This window comes from Balaenoptera borealis (assembly GCF_965194805.1).
Source record: "Balaenoptera borealis genome assembly, chromosome: 6".
NCBI classification, from domain to species: Eukaryota; Metazoa; Chordata; class Mammalia; order Artiodactyla; family Balaenopteridae; genus Balaenoptera; species Balaenoptera borealis.
This window is the reverse complement of record NC_138863.1, coordinates 52,674,734-52,686,866: the sequence shown is the minus strand read 5'-3', so window position 1 is coordinate 52,686,866 and position 12,133 is coordinate 52,674,734. Positions and strand designations below refer to the sequence as shown.

General features: G+C 38.3%; 1 long non-coding RNA gene across 1 annotated transcript; it reads left to right on the top strand.

The window, feature by feature from the left end:
• Positions 1–11,798, top strand: LOC309631329. Its single transcript, XR_014246198.1, has 3 exons — positions 1–1,625; positions 7,480–8,932; positions 9,314–11,798. It is a non-coding gene; the product is annotated as an uncharacterized lncRNA (long non-coding RNA).
• The last annotated feature ends 335 nt before the right edge of the window (positions 11,799–12,133 follow it).

Here is a 12,133-nt window from a genome sequence, read left to right as displayed (position 1 = left end):
TTATCTTCTGTCTCAGACATTTGTCATAAGAATACTTTTAATATCACTGGCTTCCCTTTTTTAATTTGGAAAATGAGATAAACGATGTTATTTTAAATTTATTTAACCGTGCATCACATGACCACATCAGAAGATTTATATTGATAAATTTATCAATCATTTAATGATGACCTTTTTCAAAATAAGAAGATACATTAGTTATCTAGACATTGCCTTTTTTTTTTTTTTTTTCCTAAACTAGGATATCCTAACATGTCACAGGGATAAAATTCGTAGGTTTGATTTGGCCCGTGTGTATGTTACTCTTTCTAATAAGGACGTGGAGGTGCTGTGTACTTGGAGTCAGTCCTCTACTTGCCCATGTGTGTTCTTACAGCAATACAAGAATGACTGCATTGTAAAACTCAAGTCAGTTTCAGTCCTGTGGCATCACATAGTAACCTGTGTCCTAGTCATGTTAATGCAGTACATTTGCACGTCTTCAGCTGACATTCATATTGTGGTCTTTGGACAGAATCATGGCATGATTTGAAGCATTAATAATTTTCATAAAACCATTGCAAATGATTTGAAGGGGTTGAGCTAATGATTCTACAATAATTATCCACTTATATTTCAGTTAGTTGTTCTTACTTTAGATAAATAGAATATGTAAATAAATCCCTTGTTTCATGTTTCAATTAATAAGTTTTTTCAAGTAATACCAAAATAATAAAAAATAATTCATAATTACTTTTTAGTAGATAGGCATTATTTGAAATATCAATTTTTTGTAACTAGTTTGTTAACCTTTTTTTGGTAAAGTTCTTCAGTGATTTAAGTGAACCGCTCCAGTGCATAATGGGATGTTTCTACACAGTGGAATGATAGTCCTTTCAAAGTGGTTATGAAATGAATTTTTAGGACTGGTGTGGATAAGTGGTGTTAAAGCCTTGTCAGACAGAATCAACCTAGATATTACCAATGAGTGCATTTAGAGAACTATAAATTCACTTTAAATCTTTTGTATCTGTAGGTTACCTTGCTGAAATCCAGTGAGGCTAAAGCCAATTACGCAGGTGTTTTTAACATAGAACATTAAAAGCAGTTTTTCCCCCAAATCTTCCAATTCCTAAAGTTTATCTCAAGTCCAGCTCTTTTGATGAAACCTTTCCATTTTACTATCATGTACCTTCAGTCTGTCAGTCTGTCTGTTTCTCTGAGACACCATCTGTACAAACATCAGAAATAATAGAAGCAGTTCAAGCATGTACATTATTTCCAAGTGTGAGCAAACAAACCAGGTGCCCTTCTGGGCAAGAATTCTTTTTTCTTTCTCTTTTTCTTTTGGATGGGGTGGGTGGAGGGGGGAGGGTGGTTATACCATATACCACCTTAACTGACCTCCATTGTGAGGTTATTCTACAAATTTTAAGAGTTTGCTAATCGAAGGTCCTTTCAGGCACTGTGTTGCATGCAGAGATGAATACATTCTTAAATAGTTTTTTTCCTGTCCAAATAGATTTTTCCCTCTTGTTAGCAGAGGAGAACACATCTTTGCTAATGTGTATCCATTTTCTACTGAATGAGAAATCAAACAGATGTCCCTGCTGATTTAGCTATGAAAATATTAGTATAATAATTAGGTAAGTTTTATCTAATCTATATGATGTTAAACATTCTTAATACTATTTGATGCTTTGAAAATAATTACTGTCTTTCAAACTACTCTGAATATCCAATGTCTCTAGTGTGCATTTTGATACTTTATTATATTCAGTTTAACACTTTATACATATTTCTGGATAGTGAGCTTTTGGGGGATAATGTCTATAGTCCTTGTCTCTGTATCTCAGCCCAATGTATAACATGATATATGTTTGCTGAATGAATGAATATTATATCATGGGTGTAATCTTCTCCATAAGGTTATCCAGGGACCATGTAAAGCGTATCAGGCACGTCTTCTTTAATTCCCCATCATACTGATTCAGTGCTTTTATACTTGGTAGGTGATATTCCTGTAAACTTGAAATGTGAGAAGTAGCAATGGGTTATTTTCATAACCTACTTAATGCCTACTTGTTTAAAATGGAGAATGAATTAATCTTGTAATTTTAAAAGTCCTTAAATATACCAAAATGCTTTCTATCCTACAAAATGTACATCATTTCCCATTATCATTACTGTCTTAATTGATATATTTCTCCTATTCCTTTTTACTGGTAAAAAGGAAAAAGACACAATGGAATACATGTATCTGCTTACAGTGTTCTTTTAGGGATATCTAATAGGAAATAAGTGGTAGCTTTTGAAAAAATTTCTTTTAAGAGAAATATTTTAGGGAAGAGGAACAAGTATACTGTATAGTAGTACAAAGGGGGGGCAGTCCTGGAGTGTTGAAAGTCATTGAAATATTATCCAAATCTCTTCATTTAGTTTTTCTTTCCCACTTCTATCTTCTGTGAGAAAGGGAAATAGAATAGGACAAAGAATCAAACAGGTCACTTTTTTTTCTTTATTGCCCCATGTTATTCCTGAGCCAATAGGTGTAATTGAAAGGTGACAGGGTAAAAGCCCCGTAATTCCAGAAGTGTAATTAATTCCACCTTCTCATTGTAACATGAGTATTTCGTAAATTGGCTAAGCAAATTCAGGTATGTTGGCTGCTTACTGCTGCAGGCCCATCTCACACCGAGAGGGGATTGAGGTAAACCCATGGAGAACAGGTTACTGAGCGTTGTTGGTCGCCAAGAGAAGTCCTGATACTCAGGGGGCAAGTGTGTAAGGAACGTTAAAGATTCTCTAGGACTGAGGCTGGAGTGCTTTATGACAAGTCTTTATATGAGCATTTCATGCCTTCATCTCCCTAGTGATGAAGAAGAGTAATTATAAGGAACACAAGGAGGTGAGGAAGTGAAGCTATATTGCAGGGATATTGCTGGCACCCCTTGCCTGATTTCTTTATTATTTTTTAGGAGCACGTTAGCCCTCTGCTGAACTCTTTCCCTGGCCACACAATTCCCAAATGGTAAAGGTCATTTTAAGTATTCATGTGGGACAGTTTTTTCTTCTGTAGTTTTTTTAATGACACACATTTTATTTGTATGTCACCTCCCTTGATCACGAGCCCCTAGAAATCAGGGATCCAATTTATTTCACTAACATTGGTTTAGATACTTAGGATTAGCAGTGAACAAAGCACACAAAAATCCCTATCCTTAGGGCGTTTACTTTCCAGTTCAAGGCGACAGACAAAGTTTAAAAAGGGGGGGAAAGTGTATATATATGACGGTAAGTGCTATGTCAAAAACAAAACAGGGAAGAGAAATAGAGAGTGCCGAGAGGGAGAAAGGGGAGGTTGCAAAGCTGTTGTGAAAGGGTAATCAGAGAAGACCTCACCAAAAAGGTGAGTCAGGAGCTGAAGATGGTGAGGGATAAGCCGCGCGGGGTGAAGAGAATTCCAGGCAAAGGAAATAGCAAATGAAAAGACCTGGGAGCAGGAGCGTGCTCAACGCTTGCCAAAACCAGCAAGGGCCCGGAGAAGGTGGGGCAGAGAAAGCAGCCACTAGAACAGCAAGAGGCGAAGTCAAGAAGATGGCAGCTGAACAGGTCACGTAGGGCCGTGTAGTGTGTGTAGTGCCTTGTGAGGAGTTTGGGTAGTATTCTAAGTAAGATGGAAGCCACTGGAGCATTTTTTAGCCAGAGAATGATAGGTTCATGACGTTTTGGAATTTCTGATTACTGTTAGGAAAAAGACTTGGTGGGGAGGGGGAGAACGAGCCAAGCTAGAGATACTGATGACCTCAACCTGGATGGCGTTAGCGTAGATGGTAAGAAACGATCAGATTCTGGTTCAAGGTAGCTGCTAAGATTTGCTCATAGATCTAACTACGTGGTGTGAAAAAGGAGTCAAAGTTCGGCACCTGAGCAAACTATAGAAGGCTGGAGTTGTAGTTAATGAAGATGAGGAACCTGGGGGCGGTGGGTGGGGGGTGGTGGCGTGGAGCAGGACTGGAGAAAGATGAAGAGCTTCGCTTTTGACAGGTTACGTTGGAAGTGCCTGTTAAGCATCCAGATGGAGGCATCAGAGCAGCGGACATCCGAATCTGGAATTCAGGAGTTAGTTCTGGGCCAGGCGCAACATTTGGGATTCATGAGTGGATAGGTGATATTTACAGCTATGGGACTGGATGAGATCATCAAGGAAATGAGTGCTGCTAGAGAAGAAAGAAGTCTGGGCACTCCAACATTAAGAAGCTGAGGACAGACACGAGGAATCAGCAAAGGAACCCAGGAAGGAGCAATCAGGAAGTAAAAGGAGAAGGCTTGGAGAGCGTGGGGACCTGAAAAGGAGGTGAAAAGTTTCATGGAGGTGGGAATGATCTACAGCTTCAGATGCGACTGATGAGCCACCTAAGATGCAGGTGTGGACCGAAATGGCCATTTTATTTAGCAACTGACTGATGTCAAGCATCGTTTTGTTGGAGTGGCGAGATCAAAAGCTCTGTTGGAGTAGGTGCCAAAGGTAATAGAAGCTGTAGACCTCTGACAGTTTTGCAATAGAGAAATGGAGAGTAGTTTTCTTTTTTTAAGATGGGGGAGAATTACACTGTATGTTGATGGGAAAGATAGGGAGAAACGGATGATTAGGGCAAAGAAGCAACGTCCTCGAGAAAATCATTTGTACTTTACTGGGGGTGTTTCCAAAGCTCCCTGCACTTCCCTTGGACATTTCTTTCTCTTCCTGAATAGACTAGGAGCTCTTGGGAAGCACAGTATCCCCACTTAAAGCAGTACTGACCTTTACGAAACTCTTGAGCTCTACGAGTTAGGCAGGAGAAGATGGGATGTAGCGCACGAGTTAAGTGATTGTCCTTTGCTGGGAATGCAGCATCTCATCCCATCCATAGTTAATAGGAGAACAAGCAGAGGGCCAGGAGATAGGTCCAGGCTGGAGGGTAGATGTGGCAGTGGGAAGCTTTCTTGTGGCTTCTACTCCACGAAGTAGGAAGTGGTTATTGGCTGAAAGGGAGGATGGGGGGACCAGACCTCATGTGTCTGTGTGACTCCTCTGTGCCCAGGAGAGTGGTCATTTATTGTTGAGAGAATAAATGAATGGTTAAGTGAATTGTTTAGCTAGATGGGCCTTTGATTTTATAGTTACATGTTAATAATGAACAAGTAATTAAAATTCCCCTAGTGTCTGGAATGGCTATTCTTCATCAAGTATGGTTAGCAATCATTAGCTGACTTGAATCTTGAGCACCTTAGTATTTTCTTTCCTTGAAGTGATTTTCCTTGTCATTGAAGAATCTACCTTGACACCAAACTGAACTAGATTTAAAAATTTAAATCAACAAATTTAAGTATTTATAACTAATGCTGCTTTACATGCTGGAAGCGGGAGAAACTTACATCTCCCAAAGAGCTCATCAAAGTCTAGTCAGGAAAAGAGATGTCCTAGGTAAGCACAGAGAGCTTTCAGGAAAATGGCTTATCAAAAATCCTTTCTTGCCCATTCAGATGATTCTAGAAAATGGAGCAGTGTTTACCCCAGGTCTACTTTGTAACATGTAGTGAGAGAAGGACGCAGAGATGCCAACTCCTGTTACCCTGACTTCTACCCCTGGTTCCATGGTAAGACACTTCCAGTTCCAGGCCTTCTATCCCTTTACCTTACTCAGGAAGTAGGGAATTTGAAGGGCAAGTTTCATTTCCAGAGAACCCATGGGGCAGTGAGTTAAGGACCAGGACTCATACCTTCTATTGTGTTTCCCTTTCCCTGCTCCAGTCCTGACTTCCTGCTTCCAAGGTTCATACATAAGAAATGGGGCGCTTCTTAGCTTATTTTCTCTGAAAACCTGGTCAGTGACAGACCCGAATCACAATTGGCTCAGCCACTTAATTTTGCCTAGAGAGTCAGGAATTAAGAAATACTTGGTCAGCTTTTTTCCTGATTGAGTCTTGCTGAACAGTACTTTTGCTGTGTGATTATTGCACATTTATACCCAACTAATTATCTGAACTTAAATAGGGTATGACTCTTCTTTCTTAACCTAAATTAATCATAATAATATTCTTTAGACTATCTCACACTTATACAGGCTGATAGTTGCTGGCTTTTCACCTTATTTCTGAAGGACAGCATGTTTGGATTCTGTTCTCAGATTTTTCAGTCCTGGGTCTAATTCAGGCCCTTATCTGCAGGAGTCTTTTTAAGTCACCCTCTTTTCCATACAAAGGACTCCAGTCTCTTCTTCACGCTGACGTCACATTAATCTTCCCAGAGTAAGCACAGTCTTTGCTCACAGACTTCAGTGGCTGCCCGCTGTTTTCAGAGTAAAGTCCAAACTCCTTAGAAGCCCAGCTTTCTGTCATGACATCGGTACGCCCCCATATGATGAAGCAGCATCTATTTCAGTAGTAGGTTCAGATGCACTGGTTTTTAGTGAAATACCAGAGTCATTCTGGCCAATGGCAGCCGTTCTATCCATCACTTAAAAATATTTTCTCAGAGAAATGGCAATAGTGACTCATTGAGAAAACTTCCTTAATCTTCTGACTCTTCTTCAAGGCCTTCTTGCTCATAGGACTACAACTCTTCGATGCTCTGACATTTTTATAATTTCTTTTACTACTAGCGGTTCAAAGTATTGATGCATATAACCTTGTTGCTGGCTGTGTTAAGTTTCAAGCATCAGAAAATAGATTGCTTAAGATACTTTGCTAGGCACACCAGTATTTTATATCTGAATTGATATACTTGTTACTTCAAGACAGATGGTGCATTGCTTCTGTGCCTAATAGCATTTGGCAGTGCTGAAATTTAGCCTTCTGTTCAATCCAGAATAATTCAGTGATGAGTGGGCAACTTTGTACTTTTTTTTTTTTTTTTTTTTTGCTGGATTTGAATATTTGGAAGTGTTTTAGCTTACTTACTAACTATATGTAAGCGCCTTCATAAAATGACATTCCAAGTGTAGGCAAGTACATAATCAGTGGATGAACACTGTATCAGTTTGGCGTATGGCACCACTTGTTTTTATTTTCATTATAGTGATATGTTTCTAGTAAGATTAGCGAGTATTCGGCCACATTTAAACATGGGCACAAAACTTTCCAGGTTTAAAGTTAACTGTTAGGCTGACGTTAGTTAACATCAAAGGAAGGTTTGCACGTGTTATTGAAGTGAGTCTAAAGGAGCAGAGGTTTTTAGGTCTCATGTTGATTGTCTCTCCTCAGTTTCATTTGATTCCCCTGGTTAATACCTCTCCTCAGGCACCTTGCTAAGACAGCATTTCCTTATTTAAGGCCTGGCTGGAAGATTGCAATGAATAGCATCTCTAAAGCCCTGTATTTTGTTACTTAAATTAGAAATCGTTTTGTATTCTTTCTTATTTGCAGCTTGTTAGAGCTTTCCTAGTGATTTGCTGGAAATGTATTTTCTCTCCGTGCATTTTCAAAGTAGGATTTATGTAATTCTGTGGTTATCATTAGGGGAAGACTGGGTGTTAGGATGCCAAAAGCCCACAACATGAGAACACTCCAGTGGGGACATCTGAAGAGAAACAGCAAAAGCACCGTCCTTCTGCACTTGGTTGTGGGTTCTGTTTGTTGATGGAGGATGTTGGTGGTTGATTTAGGAGAGGGCACTGTGACGTGGAGAAAACGTCCATCCCATTTAAGCTTTGGGAAAAGGTTTACTCCTTTGAGCTGGGGTTAAAGATACTGTATTGCCTGCTCTCCTAATGCTGGAAGGATAAAGAGATCAATAAAAAGTTTCCTCGGATTCTGTAAGTCAGACCTGTTTCTATTTTTTCTACATTTCCAGAGAAGCCAAGATCACAAAGACTGGGGCATTCTGTGTTAGTACTGATTCTATAATGTTATTGTAAATCCTTTTTCTGACAATGAATATATTGTGCACGGGTACTCTGACCACTCCTCTAGATTCATTTCATACAACACACCCATGGACTGAACTTCAGAGTCACTGCTGCTTTAGCATCTGCAGCTTGTCTGGAAGTTGTCTGGAACATGTGTGGAAGACTCAGTTCCCGTCTACTGTGTAGTGGCATACCTGGGACAATGGAACTAGAAGAATGACTTAGGAGGACACATTTACACCCAAATGACTCACGGCTTCTCTGAAAATCACTGCAATCTGCTTATTTAACACAGTGGGGATAGTAACCTTAGCTCTTAAGTCCGGGTCCTGCCCAGGAATCCTTAAAATCATCATTTCCAAAATAAAACATTACCTTCAAATAAAGTATGTATTACACATAATATGAAAACTGATTACCAAGAGTTGCCGCCTGACATATTTTGACACTTTGTCTTGAAAGAAATGAATAGAGAGATGACAACTTTTAAATTTTAGTTGTATTATCACTTAGAGTAATTAAAGGTCATTGATGTATCCACAATAGTTACTTTGTGAGTAAAACACTGCAATAGTAGTTATTTCAATTCTAACTCCTGGGTCTTCAGATTCTGAACTCTAGGGTCAAAATAGTTGAATTAAACACCAGTCTGTGATAGAATAACTAAGCTTTCAAATTTCTTACGTACTGTCTTATTCTGTAAGTGGATTTTTTTTTTTTTAACTTCTCTGGGCCTGACTTTCCTCAATTATATAACTGAACAAAAAACAATGAACAACACTGCAGAAATGTTGGGAAAATGATGGGAGAATTTTGTTTAGTAATAGAACACTGAGCAGTGTAAAGTGTCTGGAGAGACTTTTTTAAAGCAGTAAAACAATACGATTGCAAACTGTATGGATAATTATATGTTTGAGTACAGCATGAAGCTTCACTATTAGAACATTGTTTTTGCTTGTGCTAATAGGTTGTGTCGCATCTTTTTTTGTTGTTTTTTGTTTGTTTGTTTTTGTCTCTGGGCTCTGAAGATTGGAGTTTACTCTTAATTGCCAAGAAGGACATAAGTGAGTATATTTCTTTTTTTTTAATTTAACAGACCAATAATGGATACATATTTATTTCAGAGTGTTTGATTATAATTAAGCAATGTAGATGCTGTAAGATTCTTCTAGATTTTATGCTTGAGAGCTGGTCTGGTCCAATCATTTCTAGATGATTCTTCTGATTCCCAGACAAAAATGAAAGACTGAATGAGTTAAAGAATTTAGACTCATTCTGGGTGTGGTGGGAACAAACTCATGCACGTTCTTCTCTAGAGAAAAATCACACTTTCCTAATCCTTGAGGTTTCTTTTAATCCCATGTTTCCTCCAGACCAACAGTAAGATGTTTTCACTTTTTTTCTTTTTTTCTTCTTTCTTTTTCTTTCTTTTTTTTTTCCTCCAGAGGAGGTGTGGTGGAAGGGTCTGCCAGAACCAGAGGCTAAGCACACAGCAGTATAAAACAAATTCTTTATTCCAGCTTCCAGAATTCATCCTCTTCAAACTTTCCTGTTCACTGGAATAACGAAGCCATTAAACAGTGGTGTCAAGAAGTCTCATCCAGTGGTTGAAGCTCGGTAGAAAACAAGGAAGCAGGCAGGTGTGGATCCAGTAGACCAGCTGCACTCAGACCTTCCCACTTTCACTAAAGGGGGTGGGGAAGTGGGGAGACAAAATTTAAATTAAATTGATACTGCAGCAGATCTGATGTGACTGTGACGATCTTCCAGTGAATATTTGTTTATCTTAAATAGTCACGTGTTAAAAATGTGAGTGTCAGATTTACTTCCTCCCAAGGCCACTCAGCTATGCTTCTTGTAGTCTTTGGAAGGGATGAAGAGGAAACACAGAGCCACACTTTAATGATGGTGCTAGACCTGTGTGAAAGCTAAGTGTAATCGTAGAAACATTTTATTTTATATTTTTATTCCAAAGTAAATGCAGTGTAGCTAAGTGAGCAGGTTTAGATAAATGTTTCGTGATATTCCAGAAAGGTTACACATACATTTGCTTAAAGAAACTCTCCCTCTGGATTTAATAAAATTCTAGCCACAAAGAGGTACAAAATTTAACTCATGGGATGTAATAACAAACCTAGAAAACTTACTTCCCACACATTTTCCTTCCCTTCCCTCCCTTCCCCTGCCTTGTCTTCTCCCCCATCCCCCCCACCCAGAGCCTTGCTCGCCATGGTTGTAGGAAAAGAAGAACAGCTGAGCTCATAGTTATGTTGTTCCTTTACACTCTGAATCAGAGGGAGGTTTTCTGGGATCTCCCAAAACTACAGTGCTGAGGAGCTCGTTGCTACCCACCGCACATGATCCCACAACTGATTAAATGTCTTGAGAATTGGCCGGTATTTTTAATTGAACAAGGGAAAACTTAACTATACAGAAAGTGTACCTTTGTTTTTTAATTTATTTGTATATTTTCTTGATGCTTCGCATAAAGACCAAAAGGTGCTTTTGCTTCCCTCTGCCCCCGCCAGAACTGTGTGGAGTTATTGTGGGGTGTATGGTATTCCATAGCACACCATAAATCTCCACTAGATGTCAGTGTGTCACCAAATGAAACCAGTTCAGCGCGCTCTCCGGACCTGTTCTTGAAACATTGAAAATGGGAACTCATCTATAACTTTTTAACCAGAATGATACAGAGAACTTTTAGTATGCGGGTTAATAATAAGTTGTATGTGTCAATCAATCCTAATAAAAACGAAATCTTTAAAAAATGTTGTACCTTTCATCTGAGGATTTTAAAATGCTTTACTTATATTCTAGTTTTTGCAATAATAGCCCCAAAGAGATAGAAGGCAAATATTCATTTTACATTTTACAGTAAAGTACCTGAAGTGCAAGGGGACAAAATGATTGGCTCAAGGTCACACAGACGACATCTGATAAACCCAGGCTGGTATTTCTGCCATCACAGAACCTACTCTACCTAAATAGTGCTGCTTCTCCTTTGGCATGGAAAGTGTACTTGGATGCAGATGCCCTTTATTTCTCATTTGTATTAACCACTTTGCCTAAAAAACAAGCTCAAGAAAAGTGGAATAATAATTAAGAATGATTGAAGATTATTGATTCAATTAGTATGGAGATGTTTAAGATGTAATTTTAAGGTTTTATAAACATTGCACAAAGAAAATGTGCTAAACAATGTATATAACTTTTAAAGTTTATAGCAATGTTTTACCTATGCTATTTTACAGATGGTGAACTTAGACCAATGTTAGCCTTGTCATAGCTCATGTGCTCAAGTGCAGAAGGAAAGAAACGCTGTTGTAATTTGGTCTGGAAGGTTGAAGCTCTTGGGTATTTTGGGATTGATGGACATATTGCATTTTGTAGGTTTTACACTGTATAATTTTCTTAAAGAGGAGTATACATACAGTCCTGTATATGAGGATTTAAATAGTGATTTTCTCAAAATTGTGTAAATACACAAGTTACAACTATGTGAAAATCATGTTTGTGGATAGAGATTAAAAGGTAACACATTAGGGTGGTGAGATTACAGGTGAATTTAATCTTCCCCTCTATATGTGGTAACATTGTTTTTATAATAAAAAGGAGAAAATGGTTTTTATTGTCTTGTAAAAATTTGCCACGATCTCCAGTTTAGAAAGGCTTGTTTCCTGTCAATGAGGTACGTTGTAAACAACTGAAATTCAAAAGATTTTGTTTGGTTTATTTACTTCAAATGTTTTAGTAATAATAGAAACCAAGGTTAAACTGGCAGAAGTACATATTTTCAAACCTTACTGGGAATTTTGAGTGAAAATAAATGATTGCCCCAATCCCAGCAGGCTGTTTGCTGGCACTGTTCAGTGCATTGTCGATGTTCATACTGATGAAGAAATGTTTAATAAATGTAGCTCGCTTCAATTTGTGTTTTCCTTTGAAACGGTGCAAGGTTAAAGGAGTTGCCAGTGAAGTTCAAGAGATTTTCAAAATTAAAAATTATAATAGCTATTGATTTTGCATGCTTGGACCTATGTTTTGGTTGAGAACTTGTATTTCTCAAATCATGCATGGATCAAATTGAGGTATAAAATAACATTTCACATATGTGAAAGAAAACTTGTACTTTTATGATATGTCTCATTTCAGTAATAACAGTGTAGACACCCTTGAATTGTGTATAAAAGCTTCTTGGGCAATAATAAAACTTATACAACTGAGCGGTGATTATCCGTTGGAGAAGTCAGGCATGTGTATCA